Genomic DNA, 21,585 nt, shown 5'->3' with positions numbered 1-21,585 from the left:
CCTGGATGTTTTGATGTTTTACCATCCTTATGGGAGGCTATCTCATGTTCCCACATGGGGAGCTGGAGCTGACAGAAGGAGCTCATCCACGCTCTCCTCGGATTCGAACCTATGACCTGTCAGTCTTCACTTCTGTTGGCACAAGGGTTTAGAATCATAGAATCAAAGAGTTGGAAGAGACCTCATGGGCCATCCAGTCCAACCCCCTGCCAAGAAGCAGGAATATTGCATTCAAATCACCCCTGACAGATGGCCATCCAGCCCCTGTTTAAAAGCTTCCAAAGAAGGAGCCTCCACCACACTCCGGGGCAGAGAGTTCCACTGCTGAATGGCTCTCACAGTCAGGAAGTTCTTCCTCATGTTCAGATGGACTCTTATTTCTTGTAGTTTGAAGCCATTGTTCCGTGTCCTAGTCTGATTACTTTGCAACCAGTTCCTGTTCTGTTTTTGCAGCCCTTGAAATAATAATAATAACAAAAAACAGGATGTGTCTGTCCAGGTCTCATTTCAAAGGAGGTTTAAGTGTAATTTTGGGGAAAACCCGAAACTGTCTTTATGACATTTCCAGAGGCATTCGCAACAGGCTTTCCCCATTTTTATGCCATGAAAAGGAAGTAGTAGCAGACAAAGAGAATAAAGAAGAGAAGGAGGAGAAATACTGCATTTACTCCATTCGAATGCTCACCTTTTTTGGACTAAATTACCTTCCCAAAATTAGGGTGCACGTTAGATTCGTGGAATATGATGGATCCTGTTTTGGGTTTCAGGGTTTTGGAAATTGAGGTGTGCATTAGATTTGATGCTATATTGGACTTGAGTAAATGCAGTAATGGACAAGGAAGAACAGAAGGAAGAACAACTAGAAGTAGTGGAGGAGGGGGGTGAAGAGGAGGAGGAGGAGAAATAGTAGCAGTACTGGAGGAAGAAAAGAAAAAAGACCAGGCAGAAGTAGTAGGGAACAAGAGAAAAAACAAGTAGTAGCAAAGGAGTTAGTACTACTAGTAGTAGCCACTTTGAGACTTCTTTGGAAAGAAAAAGCAGTAGTAGACGAAAAGAATTAAAAGACAGAAGAATAAGTAGTAGTAGAGGAGAAAGATGTGGAAGAACAAATAGGAGTTAGTACCTACTAGTAATACAGGAAAAGGAACATGTATTAGTCATAGAGGAGGAGGAAGAAAAGAAATGAGAGCAGTAGTAAGGGAGAAAGGGGATAAGGAACTAGAGGAGAAACAGTAGTTATTGGAGGAGGGAAAGGAGGAAGACCAGGTAGCAGTAGTAGGGGAGCAGGAGGAAGAACAAGTAGTAGCAAAGGAGGTAGTACTAGTAGTAGTAGAAAAGGATGAGGAGGCAGAAGGCAAAGTAGAGGAGGAGAAAGAGGTGGAAGAAGTAGTAGTACGCTTGGTGGAAAGAAAAAGACAATGAGAGACAGGAAGAGGAAAAAGCTAGTAGCGGAAGGCAAAAGATGAGAGGTAGAACCTACTAGTAGTGCAGGAAGATGAAGACACATTCATCATGGCAGAGAAGAAAGAAGAAAAAGAATAAGAATAGTAGTAGTAAGGGAGGAGGGGATAAAGAAGAAGAGGAGAAATAGTAGTACTGGAGGAAGGAAAGGAGGAAGATTAGGTAGTAGTAGGGGAGCAGGAGAAAGAAGTCGTTACTACTAGTAGTAGAAAAAGATGAAGAGACAGAAGAACAAGTAGCAGTGATTAAAGAAGTTGGAAGAACTAGTACTGTAATAGTACTTTTGGTGGAAAGGAAAGAACAAGGAGGGGTTGAGAGACAGGAAGAAGAAACGCAAGTACCTGGATTTCAGGAAGGCCTTCGACAAGGTCCCCCATGACCTTCTGGCAAGGAAACTAGTCCAATGTGGGCTAGGCAAAACTACGGTGAGGTGGATCTGAAATTGGTTAAGTGGACGAACCCAGGGGGTGATTCTCCCCAATGCTTCCTCTTCATCCTGGAAAGAAGTGACAAGTGGAGTGCCATAAGCAAGGTTCTGTTCTGGGCCCGGTCCTGTTCAACATCTTTGTTAATGACTTAGATGAAGGGTTAGAAGGCAGGATCATCAAGTTTGCAAACGACACCAAATTGGGAGGGATAGCCAATACTCCAGAGGACAGGAGCAGGATTCAAAACGATCTTGACAGATTAGAGAGATGAATGCCCAAAACTAACAAAATGAAGTTCAACAGGGACAAATGCAAGATACTCCACTTAGGCAGGAAAAACGAAATGCAAAGATACAGAATAGGGGACGATGCCTGGCTCGAGAGCAGTACGTGTGAAAAAGATCTTGGAGTCTTTTTGGACAGCAAGTTAAACATGAGCCAACAATGTGATGTGGTGGCAAAAAAAGCCAATGGGATTTTGGCCTGCATCAATAGGAGCATAGTGTCTAGATCCAGGGAAGTCATGCTACCCCTCTATTCCGCCTTGGTTAGACCACACCTGGAATATTGTATCCAATTCTGGGCACCACAATTCAAGAGAGATATTGACAAGCTGGAATGTGTCCAGAGGAGGGCAACTATAATGATCAAGGGTCTAGAGAACAAGCCCTATGAGGAGCGGCTTAAGGAGCTGGGCATGTTTAGCCTGAAGAAGAGAAGGCTGAGAGGAGATATGATAGCCATGTATAAATATGTGAGAGGAAGCCACAGGGAGGAGGGAGCAAGCTTGTTTTCTGCTTCCCTGGAGACTAGGACACGGAACAATGGCTTCAAACTACAAGAGAGGAGATTCCATCTGAACATGAGGAAGAACTTCCTGACTGTGAGAGCCGCTCAGCAGTGGAACTCTCTGCCCTGGAGTGTGGTGGAGGCTCCTTCTTCGGAGGCTTTTAAACAGAGGCTGGATGGCCATCTGTCAGGGGTGCTTTGAATGCAATATTCCTGCTTCTTGGCAGAATAGGGTTGGACTCGATGGCCCATGAGGTCTCTTCCAACTCTAGGATTCTATGCTGGAAAGAATATCATATGAAAGCTGATGGGAACAACCTGGGGGTCACAACCAGACACAGTGAAGGCATCTGCCCTTTTGTTTGGCTACTCTGCTGCTGAATACGCATGCCCAGTGTGGAATATATCTGGATGGTCATCTGTCAGGGGTGATTTGAATGCAATATTCCTGCTTCTTGGTAGAATAGGGTTGGACTGGATGGCCCATGAGGTCTCTTCCAACTTTATGATTTTATGATTCTAAGTAGTAGTAGTGAAAGGCAAAGAAGAGAGATAGTACATAATAGTAGTGCGGGAAACGGTACTAATAGGGAAGAGAGAGAAGTAGTAACAGTGGAGGTGGAGAAGGGGAAGGAAGCAGGAAGAAGGAAAAGGAGATTAGAATTCGTCCAAAGGAGAGGAAGCACTACTAGCAGCAGCTTCTGAGCCACGAGCGCCGCGATTCCGCTTCTGGCCTCCAGAGGGAGCGCTCGAGCCGGCTCTTCCGCTTTGCTTGGGCCACCCCTTTCTTTCTTTCTTTCGTCCTTCCTTCCTTCTTTCCTTCCTCCTTCTTTTTTCCTCCTCCTTTCCTCCGAAGACAACCAACCGCACCTGGAACCCGGGAGCGGAGGGAAAGAAAACTCCCAGAAAAGCCACTTTTCCCGGTCCTGGCGGGGTGAGCATTAAGGATACAGTGTTGCAAAGTTTGCAAACTTCCCCTGTACTAGGTTGTTGTAGGTTTTTTCGAGCTATATGGCCATGTTCTAGAGGCATTCTCTCCTGACGTTTCGCCTGCATCTATGGCAAGCATTCTCAGAGGTAGTGAAGTCTGTTGGAACTAGGACAATGGGTTTATATATCTGTGGAATGACCAGGGTGGGACAAAAGACTCTTGTCTGCTGGAGCTAGGTGTGAATGTTTCAACTGACCACCTTGATTAGCATTTGATGGCCTGGCAGTGCCTGGAGCAATCTTTTGTTGAGAGGTGATTAGCTGTCCCTGATTGTTTTCCCTCTGTTGTTTTGCTGTTGTAATTTTAGAGTTTTTTTTTAATACTGGTAGCCAGATTTTGTTCATTTTCATGGTTTCCTCCTTTCTGTTGAAATTGTCCACATGCTTCTAGTGGATTTCAACGGCTTCTCTGTGCAGTCTGACAGGGTGGTTGTGAGAGTGGTCCAGCATTTCTGTGTTCTCAAATAATATGCTGTGTCCATTTTTTAACAATCAAACAAAACAAAACACAAAGTTTGCAAGCTTGGTAGTTGATTAAATGTCCTTTGACCAGTATCTGGCCACTTGGAGTGCCTCTGGTGTTGCCACAAGGAGGTCCTCCATAGTGCATGTGGCAGGGCTCAGGTTGCATTGCAGCAGGTGGTCAGTGGTTTGCTCTTCTCCACACTCGCATGTCGAGGATTCAACTTTGTGGCCCCATTTCTTGAGTTTGGCTCTGCATCTCGTGATGCCAGAGCGCAGTCTGTTCAGCGCCTTCCAAGTCGCCCAGTCTTCTGTGTGCCCAGGGGGGAGTCTCTCATTTGGTATCAGCCATTGGTTGAGGTTCTGGGTTTGAGCCTGCCACTTTTGGACTCTCGCTTGCTGAGGTGTTCCAGCGAGTGTCTCTGTAGATCTTAGAAAGATATTTCTTGATTTAAGTCATTGACGTGCTGACTGATACCCAAACAAGGGAAGAGCTGGAGATGTCACAGCCTTGGTCCTTTCACTATTTGCTGCTACTTCCCGGCGGATGTCAGGTGGTGCGATACCAGCTAAACAGTGTAATTTCTCCAGTGGTGTAGGGCGCAGACACCCCATGATAATGCAGCATGTCTCATTAACCGGAGTCAGTGCATGGAATATATGGATCAAGTCTCCAAAAGTTCCCCCCTCCAAAGTTCCCCCCTTCCATCTGAACATTAGGAAGAACTTCCTGACTGTGAGAGCCGTACAGCAGTGGAACTCTCTGCCCCGGAGTGTGGTGGAGGCTCCTTCTTTGGAAGCTTTTAAGCAGAGGCTGGATGGCCATTTGTCAGGGGTGATTTGAATGCAATATTCCTGCTTCTTGGCAGGGGGTTGGACTGGATGGCCCATGAGGTCTCTTCCAACTCTTTGATTCTATGAATGCGGGGTACCCCAAGGTGCAGTTCTCTCCCCTCTTCTTTTCAACATCTACGTTAGACTCCTTGCCAGTTTGGCTTGGAGATTTGGCTTGGACTGCTATCAATATGCGGATGACACCCAACTCCTGTTGCGCTTGGAGCCGGGAGCAACGACAATACCAGACAATTTCACCTTATGTCTGGAGGCTCTGTCGAACTGGCTACGTGCTAGTAGGCTGAAGGTGAACCCGGCAAAGACTGAGATTCTCTGGCATGGCCGCTCGATAGGTCTGACCCATTTGCTATCCACCTTTGATGGTGCTGCTCTATCTCCGCCTACCGTTAAGAGCCTAGGTGTCAGTTCTTGTGGGTTTTTTCGGGCTATATGGCTATATGCCTCTAGAACATGGCCATATAGCCCGAAAAAACCCCACAAGAACTGAGTTATTCCAGCCATGAAAGCCTTCGACAAGCCTAGGTGTCGTTTTGGATTCGCAGTTGACAATGGAAACTCAGGCCGCTGCTGCCAGCAAACAGGCCTTTTTCCATCTACGACAAGCGAGGCAATTGTTACCTTACCTATCGGATGAGGCGCTGGCAACAGTCGTCCATGCCACGGTCACATCTAAGCTGGACTATTGCAACGCCTTATATGTTGGCCTTCCGATGTCTACGACCCGAAAGCTCCATATTGTACAGAATGCTGAGGCCAGGTTAATCACAAAAATGCCTTTGAAATGTCATATAACTCCAGTGCTGCGGCATCTACATTGGCTTCCAATTGATTATCATGGTTTGTATAAGATGCTGGTCCTGACCTTTAAAACCTTATATGGCCAGGGTCCATTGTATCTTAGAGACCGTCTCTCCTTCTCCCATCATTGGAGGTTGCTACGACAATCTCAACGCGATTTGCTCTATATACCGGGTCCTAGAGAAGTGCATTTGGAAAGCACCAGACGCAGATGGGCTTTCTCCATTTCTGCCCCTGCCTTATGGAATTCCTTGCCACCCTATATGAGAGCCATGCGTCACTTAGGGCATTTTATCCTATCACTTAAGACCTGGCTTTTTACTAGAGCATTTGACTCATGTTAATTTATTAATATTTGTATGTATGTGTTTTATCCTGTATGTTGTTGTTGTTCATTCGTTCAGTCGTCTCCGACTCTTTGTGACCTCATGGACCAGCCCACGCCAGAGCTCCCTGTCGGCCGTCACCACCCCCAGCTCCTTCAAGGTCAGTCCAGTCACTTCAAGGATGCCATCCATCCATCTTGCCCTTGGTCGGCCCCTCTTCCTTTTACCTTCCACTTTCCCCAGCATCATTGTCTTCTCTAGGCTTTGCTGTCTCCTCCTTCAACTTTGTCTCTAGTCTCCTTCCCTCCAGTGAGCAGCCAGGCTTTATTTCCTGGAGGATGGACTGGTTGGATCTTCTCGCAGTCCAAGGCACTCTCAGAACTTTCCTCCAACACCACAGTTCGAAAGCATCTCTCTTCCTTCGCTCAACCTTCCCTAAGATCCAGCTCTCACATCCGTAGGTTACTACAGGGAATACCATGGCTTTGACTAGGCGGATCTTTGTTGCCAGTCTGATGTCTCTACTCTTGACTATTTTATCGAGACTGGACATTGCTCTCCTCCCAAGAAGTAAGTGTCTTCTGATTTCCTGGCTACAGTCTGCATCTGCAGTAATCTTTGCACCTAGAAATACAAAGTCTGTCACGGCCTCCACATTTTCTCCCTCTATTTTCCAGTTGTCAGTCATTCTTGTTGCCATAATCTTGGTTTTTTTTATGTTTAGCTGCAATCCGGCTTTTGCGCTTTCTTCTTTCACCTTGATTAGAAGGCTCCTCAGCTCCTCCTCGGCCATCAGAGTGGTGTCATCTGCATATCTGAAGTTGTTAATGTTTCTTCCAGCAATTTTCACCCCAGCTTTGCATTCATCCAGCCCTGCACATCGCATGATGTGTTCTGCATACAAGTTAAAAAGGTTGGGTGAGAGGATGCAGCCTTGCCGTACGCCTTTCCCAATCTGGAACCAGTCTGTTGTTCCGTGGTCAGTTCTGACTGTTGCGACTTGGTCCTTGTACAGATTCCTCAGGAGAGAGGGAAGGTGGCTTGGGATGCCCATCCCACCAAGAACTTGCCACTATTTATTATGATCCACACAGTCAAAGGCTTTAGAGTAGTCAATGAAGCAGAAGTAGATGTTTTTCTGAAACTCCCTGCATTTCTCCATTATCCAGCGGATATTGGCAATCTGGTCTCTCGTTCCTCTGCCTTTTCTAAACCCAGCTTGAACATCTGGCAACTCTCGCTCCATGTATTGCTGGAGTCTTCCTTGCAGGATCTTGAGCATTACCTTACTGGCATGAGAGATAAACTGTACGGAAGTTTGAGCAGTCTTTCACATTTCCCTTTTTTGGTATGGGGATATAAGTTGATTTTTTCCAGTCTGATGGCCATTCTTGTGTTTTCCATATTTGCTGGCATATGGCATGCATCACCTTGACAGCATCATCTTTTAAGATTTTAAACAGTTCAGCTGGGATCCCGTCATCTCCTGCCTCCTTGTTGTTAGCAATGCTTCTTAAGGCCCATTCAACCTCACTCCTCAGGATGTCTGGTTCTAATTCATTCACCACACCGTCAAAACTATCCTCGATATTATTATCCTTCCTATACAGATCTTCTGTATAGTCTCGCTACCTTCTCTTGATCTCTTCAGCTTCCGTTAGGTCCCTGCCATCTTTGTTTCTTATCATACCCATTTTTGCCTGAAATTTACCTCCAATGTTTCTAATTTTCTGGAAGAGGTCTCGTGTCCTTCCTATTCTGTTGTCTTCTTCCACTTCCATGCATTGCTTATTTAAAAATAGTTCCTTATCTCTTCTGGCTAACCTCTGGAATTGCGCATTTAACTGGGCATATCTCCCCTTTTCACTGTTTCCTTTTGCTTTCCTCCTTTCTTGGGCTACTTCCAGTGTCTCAGCAGACAACCATTTTGCCTTCTTGGTTTTCTTTTTCTTTGGAACGTACTTTGTTGCCGCCTCCTGAACAATGTCGCGGACTTCTGTCCATAGTTCTTCTGGGACTCTGTTTACTAAATCTAGTCCTTCAGATCTGTTCTTCAGGGCAATGTCCTTGCAGACGGCCAATTCTCTCACACCAGAAGCGACTTGCAGTTTCTCAGGTCGCTTCTGACACAACCAAAAATATTATTATTATTATTATTATTATTATTATTTATCATTATAATTCTTCTCCTTCAACATCCCTCTCTTGCACATCCGAGTCCATACCAGGACCTTGTAAAACTACAGCTTCTAGGATGTCATCGTATTGAGTTATGGTAGATAAAGTGTTGATTAGTTCCACAATATAGATGTATCGTTGGACTTAGTTTGGTCACATCCAAACTAATGCAAACAACCTGAAAGTTCCAGGTTTTGGCCTCTGATTTTATTTCGGGGGATTCATACAGCTTTGGTTCCCTTCAGAATATTTTCTGTCCCTGTATTTCTGCCCTGAGTTGGTTTATTTTAGTTCAATACAAAACTGGAAAGAAACGGAAAAAATCTGGGACTTTCTAATCAGCATTGTTTGCACCAAACCTGTTTTGGGACAGCTTAACTCTTTGGGTGCATCTAGACAAGCAAATCAATGTTGTTTGGCACCCCTTGACCTGCCGTGGGTGGCTCAATGCTGCGGGGCCCTGGCAGCTGTAGTTTGGCAAGGCCTTTCTTCCACCTTGGGCACCGAAGGCTGCCAGCTGGGCCTCTCCAAACCCCAACTCCCAATCAGGAACCAATGTTTGTCTCCTGCATGTCTCTGTGTTATGTAGTTTTATTCCCTTTTAAGTGTGTGGACTTGGACCCCGTTTTTTGTTTTGTGGATATGGAATGCAAACAAACTTTCCCCCATAAACAAGAAAAACTAAATGTTGCACAGAAGGATTTCGGAACAAGCTGTGAAATGCTTTTAAACCCAAATAAATCAATGCAACATTGAAGGCCTTTTGATACGGAGATTTTCCGTTCTGCATTTTTAGGCATGCAGTCATGCGCTTGGTGTTGACTTGCAGCTGCAGTGTGTCTCTTTTTTTGCAGGCATCTCCTTGAGATGTCTGCATCTGCACTGTGGAATTAATGCAGCTTGGCATCATTTTGACTGCCTGGACTCAGTGCTGTGGAGTGCTAGGAGTTGCAGTCTTACAGGGCCTTCAGACTTTTCAATCAAGGTAGTTCATAGAATCATAGAGTTGGAAGAGACCTCATGGGCCATCCAGTCCTACCTCCTGCCAAGAAGCAGGAATATTGCATTCAAAGCACCCCCGACAGATGGCCATCCAGCCTCTGTTTAAAAGCCTACAAAGAAAGAGCCTCCACCACACTCCGGGGCAGAGAGTTCCACTGCTGAACAGCTCTCACAGTCAGGAAGTTCTTCCTCATGTTCAGATGGAATCTCCTTTCTTGTAGTTTGAAGCCATTGTTCTGTGTCCTAGTCTCCAGGGAAGCAGAAAACAATCTTGCTCCCTCCTTCCTGTGGCTTCCTCTCACATATTTATACATGGCTATCATGTCTCCTCTCAGCCTTCTCTTCTTGAGGCTAAACATGCCCAGCTCTTTAAGCCGCTCCTCATAAGGCTTGTTCTCCAGACCCTTGATTATTTTAGTTGCCCTCCTCTGGACACATTCCTGCTTGTCAATATCTCTCTTGAATTGTGGTGCCCAGAATTGGATACAATATTCCAGGTGTGGTCTAACCAAGGCACAATAGAGGGGTTGCATGACTCCCCTAGATCTAGACACTATGCTCCTATTGATGCAGGCCAAAATCCCATTGGGTTTTTTTGCCGCCACATCACATTGTTGGCTCATGTTTAACTTGCTGTCCAGAGGACTCCAAGATCTTTTTCACATGTCCTGCTCTCGAGCCAGTTAAAGTGGCATTGAACTGTATTAATTCTACAGTGTAGACCAGGTATGGGAAAACTTTGACCCTCCCTCCAGGTGCTTTGTACTTCAGCTCCCACCATTCCTAACAGCCCCAGGCCCATTTCTTTTTCTCTCAGCCGCTTAAGTTGCTGAGGGGGGAAAGGGCCTGACGCTGTTAGGAATGGTGGAAGTTGAAGTCCAAAACACCTTTTGCCTGCTTGACATTTCCTTTGTGTATTCTTATAGGGCAGAATTGGGTTGGACCAGATCCTTTGGGGGGCCCGCCCAATTCTAGCATTATAGGATTCTGTTTACAACACCTATGCATCAGAAAGTCTTCTGGGACATTTGCTAAATTAATGAGAGATGTTAGTTAGATGTTAGACTTAGATGAAGGGTTAGAAGGCATGATCATCAAGTTTGCAAATAACACCAAATTGGGAGGGATAGCCAGTACTCCAGAGGACAGGAGCAGGATTCAAAACGATCTTGACAGATTAGAGAGATGATTGGCCAAAACTAACAAAATGAAGTTCAACAGTGACAAATGAAAGATACTCCACTTTGGCAGGAAAAACGAAATGCAAAGATACAGAATGCTCGAAAGCAGTACATGTGAAAAAGATCTTGGAGTCCTCGTGGAGAAGAAATTAAACATGAGCCAACAATGCGATGTGGTGGCAAAAAAGCCAATGGGATTTTGGCCTGCATTAATAGGAGCATAGTGTCTAGATCTACTTCCACTTTGGTTAGACCACACCTGGAATATTGTGTCAAATTCTGGGCACCACAATTGAAGAGAGATATTGACAAACTGGAATGTGTCCAGAGGAGGGCGACTAAAAGGATCAAAGGTCTGGAGAACAAGTCCTATGAAGAGCGGCTTAAAGAGCTGGGCATGTTTAGCCTGAAGAAGAGAAGGCTGAGAGGAGATATGATAGCCATGTATAAATATGTGAGAGGAAGCCACAGGGAGGAGGGAGCAAGCTTGTTTTCTGCTTCCTTGGAGACTAGGACACAGAACAATGGGTTCAAACTACAAGAAAGGAGATTCCATCTGAACATGAGGAAGAACTTCCTGACTGTGAGAGCTGTTCAGCAGTGGAACTCTCTGCCCCAGAGTGTGGTGGAGGCTCCTTCTTTGGAGGCTTTTAAACAGAGGCTGGATGGCCATCTGTCAGGTGTGCTTTGAATGCAATATTCCTGCTTCTTGGCAGATGGGGTTGGACTGGATGGCCTTTGAGGTCTCTTCCAACTCTTTGATTCTATGATTCGATGAAATGCCGCCTCTCCCTCAGAGGAGGCTGAAGAGCAACGCGTAAAACTACAACTTCCTTTGGTTCCAGACAGAGGCGGCTCTAAGTAATTTTCAACAGTAAACAAACAGTATTTTGGTCCCCCCCCCCCCCCCCACAACCAATCACTGATATATATTTTCTGTTCGTCGTGGGAGTTCTGTGTGCCATATTTGGTTCAATTCCATCATTGGTGGAGTTCAGAATGCTCTTTGATTGTAGGTGAACTATTCATCCCAGTAACGACAACTCGCATATGTCAAGGTCTATTTTTCCCCAAGAGCATCTCAAGAGCGCCCCTGGGCAAAATCAACTATACTGCAAATGCTTACTTTGCGTAATGTTTGAGCCGCCCCTGGTTCCAGAGCATTGAGCCATGGCAGTCCAAGCAGTGTCCAACTGCATTCATGCTGCAGTGTGAATGCATCCAGAGTCAACCATCTCTCCCATTTGTAGTTATTGATTAACCTGTATCTTCGGTCTTTGTTCTGCAAAGAATGCAGTGGTGCCCTTGGGCCACTCAACCTTATCGATGCCTTAGGGCTATTGTTACTATCAACCAGGCCCGTAGCGAGGGGGGGGGGTTAGGGGTTCAACCCCCCCCCCCCGAAATGTTTCAGATTTTTTTAAAAAACCTGGTTTACTCATGAATTTTAACTGGTTAACCAAATCCCCATGCTAAGTCTATGAGATGCAAAAAATCAAGAGACCCTCCAGAACTGCAAGCACCATCTCAAGCAAATATTAGCAATTTATTCACACTGTCATTACTTGCAGCAATAGCCGATATAGTTGTTCTGGTAGGAGCTCCAGCTTTATTTGCTTTGTATTAAATGTTTGCTTGCAGTCCTAGGTTTCAGGGACTGCAGATAGGTGGCTTCTTTGGTTGCAGTCATAGGGCAAGTCACCTGTCCATCATTGTTAAGTTTTAGTCCCGCCTCTTGCTCAGGGCAATTGGGAAGGGAAGGGAGCCATTTTTAGTTAGTCTCAGCAAGGTAAGCTTATGTATAGGATGTGTGCAAGCTTCCCCTGTACAAAAGCTTCAACCCTTAAGACCTTCCAGGAGAGAAAGGTCTTAAGAGTCTCCAAAGAATTTCCAGGAAAACAGCCCTAAAGACCAAAGAACTCCAGCTGGAGAACATCTACTGTCTTGCTGGTAGGTCCACTCGGCGTTGGAGACGCAGTTCGACCCGGTAGCGGAGCCCACATCAGTAAGGGTTAGATTACAGTCAGCCTGGGAGAAGTTAAAAAAGGGGATTTTCCTTTAAAGAAGAAGTTATTGAAGACAGTTGCCTGTCCTTCGTGGGCAAGATTAGGAATTCACCAGTTGCCAAAGAGCTTGGAATCATTTGCTTAACTTTACTGAAGAGAAGAGAAGTTTCTGTTTGATGGTTCATTAATAAAAGACTTTGTTGTACTTCTCAAGCCATCTAAAGACTGTTTGTGGTGGAAACCTCTGAGAACTTCTCTTTAGGCCCCCTGGCTTCCCGCTGGACAAAGGTTGCACATCCTGTTCTAAAGACAATTATTTACAGGCCCAGCACGCGACAGAACAGTAGTGAAGCAACCAAGTTGGGGAATGCTCTCATTAAGGAGGCCAGACTTGGTGGAGGTGGTTGACAAGGGCAGAGCTGCAGGCTATTGAAGGCTGCTCTGCCCCTGCTGTGCTCTTTGCTTCAGCGTGAGCTAGGAGGCAGGTTTCAACCCCCTCCCCTGCGAAATTTTCAAACCTCCCCCACCCCCCAAATTTCAACCCCTCCTGAAATTTTTTTCTGACTACGACCCTGCTATCAACCTAGAAAGAGCCAGAGGAGGAGAGGAGAGCATGCAAAGGGGCAAAGGCATGAAGGAAGGTTGGCTCCAAAAATGGAAATTCCCTTCCAGTCTCCAAATGTCTAGCATTGCAATGACTTTAAACATTCAATTGCACATTTAGAAAAAGGCACCTTTGCTGCTCAGATAACAAGGGCAGGCAAAGCGAGTTCGGAAACACTAGCACAGCACATGCTAAGCAGGGACCATTTTCATGTCTTCAGGCACATCTGCACTGTGGAATTAATGCAGTTTAATGCTCCTTTAACTGCCCTTCCTCGGAGGTGATAGACTCATGGGGATTGTGGTTTGGCAAGGTCTTGACCGTCTCTGCCAAACGAGTTAAGCTGTGCAAAACAGGTTTGGTGCAGACAATGCTGACCGGAAAGTCCCAGATTTTTATTTTCCATTTCGTTCCAGTTTTGTATTGAGCTAAAATGAACCAACCCGGGATACAAATACAGTGAGAGAAAATATTCTGGGAGGAACCAAAAATGTATGAATCTCCAAAATAAAATCAGAGACAAAAATCTGGAACTTTTCAGGTTGTTTGTATTAGTTTGTGTGCTGTCATGCACTGGGCCTATAGCAGTTGGCTTTTGAATAGGACGTGCTCTTTCTGCCCAGCGGGAAGCCGGGGTGCCTCAATTGAGAGGCCCCAAGGATTTTCCTATACAGAGTCTTTAGAAGCTTGAAAGGTTTAACAAAGTCCTTAAGCAATAATAAAGGACTTTGTTAAACCTTTCAAGCTTCTAAAAGTCTTCAACAAACACTCAAATACTTCTCAGATCTTCAACCAATTAAGCAAATGCTTCAAGGCTTTGAATCAACTGGTGGCTTTCTTAATCTTGTCCACAAGGGACAGGCAACTGGCTTCAAGAACTGTTTCTTTTCTTTAAGAGGAAAACCCTTTTTAACCCCTCCTTAGGCAATCTACTTTCTAAACTTTGCTGGTGTGGGCTGTACTCCTGGCTCCAAACTGCTTCTTGGGTCCCGAGTAGACCTACCAGTCAAGGCTTTGTAGATTCTCCAGCTGGAGTCCTTTGGAACTGTTTTCTCCCGGATGCTGTGAGAAACGAAGCTTCTCTACATATATATATGCGCAAACACACATATATGCACACACACAAAGCACATATACACAGACTGGGCTACAGCAACGTGTGGTAGGGGACGGCTAGTATTTAAATAAACTAGCAGCCAGAAACACCGTGACGTTAAAGGCATTATAACGTTAAAGGCATTATACAAGCGTTTACATATACACATGCACACATTCATTTATTTATTTATTTACCTTACTTATATACCGCTGTTCTCAGCCCGAAGGCGACTCACAGCAGTTCACAACAAATACGAACAGCAAAAATTCAGTGCTACAGTATAGAAACAGTTAACAACCTAACACATTACACAATTAATAAACAGTTACTACAATACCCATTCACAGTCGTCTCGTCATCAAAAACATGTTCCAGATTCGTCATTCATTGTTCCATTCCAGGGTTCATTAACCAATCATTTCACTAATTATTCGAACGCCTGCTCAAACAGCCAGGTCTTCACCTTTTTGCGGAATACCATTAGAAATGGTGCTAGTCTAATGTCCGTAGGAAGGGCGTTCCACAGCCGAGGAGCCACCACCGAGAAGGCCCTATCTCTCGTCCCCGCCAGCCGAGCTTGAGAAGCAGGCGGGATCGAGAGCAGGGTCTCCCCGGAAGATCTCAAAGTCCTGGTGGGTTCATAGGCAGAGATGCAGTCAGATAGGTAGCTTGGGCCAGAACCATTTAGGGCTTTAAAGGCCAATGCCAGCACTTTGAATTCAGCCTGGTAGCAGATCGGTAGCCAGTGGAGTTGGCGCAACAGGGGGGTTGTATGCTCCCTGCGCTCCGCTCCTGTTAAAATCATGGCTGCCGAGCGTTGGACTAGTTGGAGCTTCCGAGCTGTCTTCAAAAGCAACCCCACGTAGAGAGCATTGCAGTAGTCTAAACGGGATGTAACCAGAGCGTGGACTACCGTGGCCAAGTCATTCATATATGTATATGCATATGTATATGCACAAACACACACAAATATACACATACACACAAACATAAATATACATACACATATATACACATGAACACACAAATATTTATTACACACACATATGGCTCTGAAGGAGCTGGGGGAGGTGACAGCCGATCGAGAACTCTGACGTGGGCTGGTCCATGAGGTCACAAAGAGTTGGAAACGACTGAATGAATGAACAACAACAACACACATATACATATACACATGCACATATGCATGCACACATACATTTATACATATACACATACATACACATATATATACACACACAAAAATATAGAGACAAGCACACATATACACAATATGTATGTACACATACAAACACACAAATACACACATATGTCAAGATTCTATTTTCCCCAAACTCTACCAGTGTTCACATTTGGGCATATTGAGTATTCGTGCCAAGTTTGGTCCAGATCCATCATGAAGTGCTCTCTGGATATAGGTGAACTACAACTCCAAAACCAAAGGACACTGCCCACCAAACCTTTCCAGTATTTTCTGTTGGTCATGGGAGAACTGTGTGCCAAGTTTGGTTCAATTCAATTGTTGGTGAGGTTCAGAATGCTCTTTGAGTGTAGGTGAACTATAAATCCCAGCAACTACCACTCCCAAATGACAAAATCAATTTTTTTGAGTGAAGGACGTACATTGGGTTGTTAGGTGTCTTGTGTCCAAATTTGGTGTCAATTTGTCCTGTGGTTTTTGAGTTCTGTTAATCCCGCAAACCAACATTACATTTTTATTTATATAGATATATATACACAGTTAGTGGGGTATTTGGACGAGCCACAGTGGTGGGTGTCTCCAAGAAAGGCTCGCTTGCCAATCTCCCTGCGTCCAGTTTGCCTGAGTCAGAGAGTTGCAGCTGCCAAGCTGATGGAATTTGACTCACGCTTTCATGGAGACCTAGAACAACGATAACATCTTTGTAGACGAAAGGCAAGCCTGAGTCTGCTCCATATTCTTTTTATTGTGATTGATCTGTATTAATCTAGATCTGTCAAGAAGTGTTGTGCATGAATTGGGGAGGAAGGACTTTGAAACCTTTGTCTTGGCAAAGCTCCCTTTCAGGCTTAGCTGAAAAACAGGATTGTTGTAGGTGTGAGTAGCAATACATCACTTCCATATTTAATTCGTATTTCAGTACTGATCTTTTAAATGGTGTCGTTTCTAAGCTGTTTTGGGCCCTCGTCCTGGGTGAAGAATGGGCTGCTGCTGCTATTAATATGTTATTTTTTTCTCATGTCAGGAGCGACTTGAGAAACTGCAAGTCACTTCCAGTATGAGAGAATTGGCAGTCTGCAAGGACATTGCCTAGATGTTTGATTTTTTCCCATCCTTGTGGGAGGCTTCTCTCATGTCCTCACATGGGGAGCTGCAGCTAACAGAGGGAGCTCAATTATTATTATTACTATTATTATTATTATTAATTTTATTTGTACCCCGCTAACATCTCCCAAAGGACTCGATGCGGCTTACAAAGGCCAAAGGCCCTCAATAAAAACAACAGCATAACAAATACATAACTCATAAAGCAAACCAAAAACATTAAAGCAATAACAAAAAAAAAACAATAAAACAATACACCATGTCGCAATAAAACTAGGGCCGGGCCAGATGTAATGGGTACAATTAAAAGTGCTGGATATGACAGGTGAAATATGAGGATTTAGGGTAAGTACGATGTGCAGACAATCTTAAAATTCTAATAAAGTGCGTCTGGGACATGATGCTAGGAGTGTGGTGGAGGCTCCTTCTTTGGAAGCTTTTAAGCAGAGGCTGGATGACCATCTGTCAGGGGTGATTTGAATGCAATATTCCTGCTTCTTGGCAGAACGGGGTTGGACTGGATGGCCCATGAGGTCTCTTCCAACTCTTTGATTCTATGATTCTATGATTGATGCGGCTGTTGAAGACCCGTCTCTAAGTCTCACCATTTCTGCATTCACCATTTCTTCCTCTTCCTCCAAGGAATGGAAATTTAACGGCTGCAGCTGCTCTTTACTCTCTTCATGCACGCCAATGCCATCTGTCTTTTGCCACCTCCTGCCACAGTTTTTGCTGGGTTTGTGGTTGCGGAGGAAGACAGATGCAGCTCGCTTCGATCTCACTTCCCTTCCTCTTGCTTTATGGTAAGCCTTTCGCCTTCCGCTCCTCCGTCCCGCTTCCAGAGGTGGTGGATCTGGGGGTAAATTGCACCAGCCGGGAACATGAAGGGTTGCATAATAATAATAATAATAATAATAATAATAATAATACTTTATTTATACCCCGCTACTATCTCCCCAAGGGACTCGGTGCGGCTTACATGAGGCCGAGCCCACAATACATCATTACAAGCAATACAAGCAATAACAGACACAATACAAAGCAATTAAAATAAATCTCATACACAAATAGCGTAAACATTAAACAAGGTACAGTGCACGTTTAAAATCTATGGTTGGGCCAAATGTAATTGAAGTTTAAAAAATAATGCTAGGCATGAACAAGATAAAGGAGGTGGGGCTTTGATGGAGACGTACAAGCAGACCTAAATCGATATAAAGTGCTTTTGGAGGACATAATGCTAAGGGTTCATTATTCTGGCACACTGGAACAACCACATTTTCAAGCTCCTCCTGAAGACTGCCAGAGATGGGACATGCCTGATGTCCTTAGGGAGTGAGGGGCCACCACCGAGAAGGCCCTCTCTCTCATCCCCACCAATCGTGCCTGTGATGCAGGTGGGAGCGTGAGAAGGGCCTCTCCAGATGATCGAAAAGATCGTGTGGGTTCGTATACAGCAGTGGTTCTCAACCTTGCTAATGCCGTCACCCCTTAATGCCGTTCCATATGTTGTGGTGACCCCCAACCATAATATTGTTTTCGTTGCTACTTGATACCTGTCATTTTAGTATTTTTATAAATCGTAATGTAAATATCCGATATGCAGTATATATTTTCATTCACTGGACTAAATTGAGCACAAATACCCAATATGTCCAAATGTGAATGCTAGTAGCGTTGGGGGGAAGGGGGGGAGGATTGATTTTGTAATTTGGGAGTTGTAGTTGCTGGGATTTATAGTTCGCCTATAATCAAAAAGCATTCTGAACTCCACCAGCGACCAAACTTGGCACAAAGAACTCCCATAACCAACAGAAAACTCTGGAAGGGTTTGGTGGGTATTGACCTTGAGTTTGGGAGTTGTAGTTCACCTATATCCAGAGGAGCACTGTGGATTCATGCAATGATGGATCTGGGCCAAACTTGGCATGAATACTCAGTATGCCCAAATGTGAACACTGGTAGAGTCTGGAGGGAAAATTGACCTTGACATTTGGGAGTTGTCGTTATTGGGATTTATAGTTCACCTACAAACAAAGAGCATTCTGAACTCAACCAACAATAGAATTGGGTCAAACTTCCCACACAGAATCCCAATGACCACCAGAAAATACTATGTTTTCTGATGGTCTTTGGCGACCCCTTTAACACCCCCTCATGACCCCCTCAGGGGTCCCAACCCCCAGGTTGAGAAACACTGGTATACAGAAATGCGGTCACGCAGGTAGGCAGGTCCCAAGTCTGTCGACAGACTTCACCTGCCCAGAAAATCAGGAGGCAGAGTGAAATAAACAGTAGAAGAAGAGAAATACTCACTGGCAGATTATGTGAAAGGCAGTCAAGAACCAACATTGAGGGAAGTCAAGAGTAGTAAACTGCTTCAAGTGCAAAAGACAAAGAGTAATTACCGTAAAAACACAATCCAGAGCAGAAGAGAAAACTGGCGAAAGCAGGCTCTCCTTGGACAGTTCCTGGGGAAAATTGAGAGCCAAATTGACAAAGAAAAAATGTGGCTATGGCTCACAAATGAGACTCTGAAAAAGGAGATGGAGGGCCTGATTCTGGCAGGCCAAGAACGAGCCATTTGAACCAATGCCATCAAAGCCAGAATTGAAAAGTTGATGACAGATCCCAAATGTAGACTCTGCAAGGAAGCCAATGAAACAATAGATCCCATCCTCAGCTGCTGCAAGAAGATCGCGCAGACAGACTATAAGCAGAGGCATAACACCGTTGCTCAGATCATTCATTGGAACCTGTGCCACAAATACCATCTGCCTGCGACAAAGAACTGGTGGGTTCACAATTTACAGAAAATAAACACGTCAAACTCCTCTGGGACTTCTGAATGCATAGAGTTTTGGAACACAAGACTCCTGACCTCACGATTGTGTTGAAAAACACAGAGTGGATTGTCGATGACAGCAGGATTGAAGAGGAACAACTGGAAAAGCTAACACGATATGAGGATTTAAATATTGAACTGCAAAGACTGGCACAAACCAGTCAAGCTGGTCACAGTGGTGATCGGCACACTATAGACCTTGGCCTGCACTTAAACACAATCAGCGCTGACAAGATTACCAGCTGCAAAAAGCCACCTTACTGGGATCTGCACGCATTATTCGCCGATACATCACACAGTCCTAGACACTTGGGAAATGTCCGACGTGTGATCCAATACAACAGCCAGCAAAGTGATTATGTCTACTGTGGACTTATCTTGGTTTGTTTATAATAATAATAATAATAATAATAATAATAATAATAATAATAATAATAAAATACCTTTCGGACCGCATCTTGGGCTACGAGCCCACGAGGACCTTGAGATCGTCTGGGGAGGCCCTTCTCTCGATCCCACCTGCCTCACAGGCACGGCTGGCGGGGACGAGGGAGAGGGCCTTCTCGGTGGTGGCCCCCCGGTTGTGGAACACTCTCCCTGCAGACATCAGACAGGCGCCCTCCCTCATGTCCTTTCGAAAAAGCCTCAAGACATGGCTGTTCGAGAGAGCATTTAATTGAGTGTTACAACAATGAGGTAAAGAAGATCGGAATGGAACAAGGAATATGAGACTGGTTATGATTCTACTAAGAGACGAAGCGGATTTTTAGTGTTGTCTGTAAGTGTTGTATAGTCTATATGTGGTTGTAACGGGTTCTCTTCGTAAATTGTCTTCTATATGTATTTGTACACCGCCATGAGTCGCCCTGAAGGGCTGAGAATGGCGGTTAATAAGTGCATCAAATAAATAAATAAATAAATAAATAAATAATAATAGTAATTGGCGCAGTGGGTGAAACCCCTGTGTCGGCAGGACTGAAGACCGACCTGTCGCAGGTTCGAATCCGGGGAGAGGCGGATGAGCTCCCTCTATTAGCTCCAGCTCCTCATGCGGGGACATGAGAGAAGCCTCCCACAAGGATGATAAAACATCAAAAATCATCCAGGCGTCCCCTGGACAACGTCCTTGCAGACGGCCAATTCTCTCACAACAGGAACGGTTGCTCCTGACACGACAAAATAATAATAATAATAATAATAATAATAATAATAATAATAATAAGGCATATATGGCGTTGTAGATGAGGCCTGAGGTTGCACATGGCACAGCAAGAGCTGAGATGAACAGGCAATTTCATTTCCTCCCACTGTTGCCTTGCAGAATGAAGCATGCCGACATTTGCGTAGCGAAAGCAGGAAGTTTAGGAGCTGTGGCCGTTTGGTGCTTCAGCCTCAAAGGCTAAAGCAGAAGCAGTGCTGGTAAAAGAGAGACTGTGATACTTGCTTGCTCGAAAAGGAGATAAGATTTTAGAATGGAGAATTGTCATGTAACAGAGAGAGAAGCAAGACCCAGCAGAGAGAGCAGCCAAAATGAACGCTGTGCAGACCGAGCCGCTCTTTTCTGGAACTCCAACATTCACAATTGTCGTCCTTGAGTGGCTGTTGATAAGCTCAATGTACATAAATAATAATAATAATAATAATAATAATAATAATAATAATACTTTATTGATATGCCGCTCTATCTCCCCAAGGGGACCCAGGTAAAAATCACAGAACATACAAAGTAAAAACAACATAACTATAAGAGTAACAAAACAAAATATGCATAAAAATTGTCGCAATAACACACATATATTAAAATGAATCCTGCCTGTTCAAGGCAATTTAAAAAATTTAAAAGGCCGGGCCAAGATTTGTGCAAGCCCAAAAATTCTAGGGAGCCTAGGAATTAAATGCAATGCTATGGCAGGCAACAATAATCACAGAATCACAGAATCAAAGAGTTGGAAGAGACCTCATGGGCCATCCAGTCCAACCCCCTGCCAAGAAGCAGGAATATTGCATTCAAACCACCCCTGACAAATGGCCATCCAGCCTCCGCTTAAAAGCTTCCAAAGAAGGAGCCTCCACCACACTCCGGGGCAGAGAGTTCCACTGCTGAACGGCTCTCACAGTCAGGAAGTTCTTCCTAATGTTCAGATGGAATCTCCTCTCTTGTAGTTTGAAGCCATTGTTCCGCGTCCTAGTCTCCAAGGAAGCAGAAAACAAGCTTGCTCCCTCCTCCCTGTGGCTTCCTCTCACATATTAGGAATG

General features: G+C 44.7%; 1 protein-coding gene across 1 annotated transcript in view; it reads left to right on the top strand.

The window, feature by feature from the left end:
• Window positions 1-3,456: 3,456 nt before the first annotated feature.
• Window positions 3,457-21,585, top strand: part of LRRK1 (leucine rich repeat kinase 1) — a 118,982-nt gene continuing 100,853 nt past the window's right edge. Inside the window, exon 1 of the mRNA XM_067471295.1 lies at window positions 3,457-3,612. The gene's annotated coding sequence lies outside the window, so the exon portion shown is untranslated. The remainder of the gene's footprint in view (window positions 3,613-21,585) is intronic.

The sequence above is a fragment of the Anolis sagrei genome, chromosome 9 (assembly GCF_037176765.1).
Source record: "Anolis sagrei isolate rAnoSag1 chromosome 9, rAnoSag1.mat, whole genome shotgun sequence".
In the NCBI taxonomy this organism is placed as follows: Eukaryota; Metazoa; Chordata; class Lepidosauria; order Squamata; family Dactyloidae; genus Anolis; species Anolis sagrei.
This window is presented reverse-complemented; position numbering and strand designations above follow the sequence as displayed.